We start from the raw sequence: 2100 nt of genomic DNA, 5'->3' as shown, positions 1-2100 counted from the left end.
CCTCACCCGGGGGTGGGGGGGCTGAAGAACAGGGACAGTGGGGGAGGGGCGGGAGGGCCTGAGGACACGGTGGCCACGGATTCCCGAGAGCTGGAAACGGGTGTCTCCTCCCTGCCAACGCGCAGCCTGGCGCTGAGTCAAGCAGCGCGTGCAGCGTCTCTGGCACCAGAAGCCCGCGGGCTGCGGGGCGTCCGGGTCCCGGTCTTCCATCCTGGGGGGAGGCTGGGGGCAGCTGCCCGTGGGGATGAGTCCATCCAGCCTCAGGGTCCCTGCAGGTGTTGACTTGCTTATTCTTATTTCTCGTTTTGAACTTTGTTTGGACATCGAATATTGAAATATATATCATACGAATATATATCAGAATTATCAGATGACTAGAGATAATTGAATGATCAATGGCTTACCTTTTATTTGTGGAGCCGCCTCATTAACAAGAGCCCCCAGGGCTCCTCCTGCTGACCTCCTGCCGACTGTGGTGGAGAAATGGGAGCCAGACAGGCAGGCAGACTTGACTGGCAGCTCTCCACGTCCTTGCTGGGTGGCCTCGGGCGTGGCCCTCGACCTCTCTGGCTCTCAGTCTCCCAGTTCATGGTCAGCATTGCACTGTGATCTGGTCTTTCCTCCTGGGGCTCGATGCAGCTGGTGATTGGACTCTTGGCTAACTGATAACACGCAGGGCTGCACCAGTGGGCCGAGAGCTTGGGGACAGGAGACCTAAGAAGGCCTGGGAGAGCCATGGAAGGTGCTGGAAAGCTAGAGGAGCTGGGCTGATCATTGAGGGTCAAAAAGGAATCTTCTAGGCCAGTGGTCGGCAAACTGCGGCTCGCGAGCCACATTTGGCTCTTTGGCCCCTTGCGTGTGACTCTTCCACAAAATACCGACTTCTGCGCATGGGCCACGAAGTTTCAATCGCACTGTACGTGCGTGCCCACACGTGGTATTTTGTGGAAGAGCCACACTGAAGGGGCCAAAGAGCCGCATGTGGCTCGTAAGACGCGGTTTGCCGACCACGGTTCTAGGCAGATAAGCAGACAGAGGGAAGGGCATGTCCAGGGAAAGGCGGCCCTGCCTGGAGACAGAGGGGGCGGAGCATGTGAGAGCCGAGAGAGAGGCCCGGGTCAGCGGGCACCCAGGGGGCTGAGCGTGGGTGTCCGTCCAGCTTCGCCGCAGCTTCTTGGCCGGCTGCGGGGACCGGACTGGATGTGTGAGCGGAGACTAGGGCCGAGGCCCCGGGCAGGGCACCTGGGGAGGAGGCTTCCCTCGCAGTCCAAGGAAAAGACGGGGGAGGGCAGTGGGCACGCAGAGAAGGCAAGGAGGCCTGAGCCTTGGCCTCCGCTGGCGCCAGGGCAGAGGAGGTGGGGCAGACCGGGATGCCCTCCTGGGACAGCTGGAGGCAGAGGTGCCACGCATTGAGCCCTAGGTACTGAAGCTTGAACAGGCGTGGGTGGGCAGCAGGAGTTATTTATTCTGTTATTTATTTTTAATATATCTTTATTGATTTCAGAGAGGAAGGGAGGTGGAGGAGAGAGAGAGAGAAACATCAATGATGAGAGAGAGTCATTGATCAGCTGCCTCCCGCAGGTCCCACACTGGGGATGGAGCCCGCAACCCAGACGTATGCCCTGACCAGAATCCAACTGTGACTTCCTGGTTCATAGGCCCGTGCTCAACCACTGAGCCATCATGGCTGGGATTTTTTTATTATATATGTATCTCGTTATTGATTTTAGAGAGGCAGGGAGAAGGAGAGAAAGACAGAAACATCAATGATGAGAGAATCACTGATTGGCAGCAGTGAGTTATGACGTGTTGCTTAGAGGTGGAGAGGACCGTGGGCAGCTGGGTTGGAGATGGAAGAAGCAGGAGGTGAAGATAAAAGAGTCCTCTGTGCTCAAGCACCTGGGACAACTGAGAGACGGGCTCCTCCAAGAGGAGGGCGGGGAGGGAGGCGGCAGGCCCAGGCCAGGGTCCGAGGAGCCCCCCCCACGCGCAGGCAGGGAAGAGGGGGAGCGAGGCAGGAGTGCCAGCCCCCTAGTGCTGGCCAGATGCCCCCAGCGGCCTCTCTCCTGCTCCCAGGCCCGCAGTGCCCGTGCCGTTCAA

General features: G+C 58.8%; 1 protein-coding gene across 1 annotated transcript in view; it reads left to right on the top strand.

Annotated features, from left to right (window-relative positions):
• TG (thyroglobulin) overlaps positions 1-2100 on the top strand; it is a 168698-nt gene that overhangs the window by 24861 nt on the left and 141737 nt on the right. The window lies entirely within an intron of this gene.

Source organism: Myotis brandtii, unplaced genomic scaffold (assembly GCF_000412655.1).
Source record: "Myotis brandtii unplaced genomic scaffold, ASM41265v1 scaffold390, whole genome shotgun sequence".
NCBI lineage: Eukaryota > Metazoa > Chordata > Mammalia > Chiroptera > Vespertilionidae > Myotis > Myotis brandtii.
This window is presented reverse-complemented; position numbering and strand designations above follow the sequence as displayed.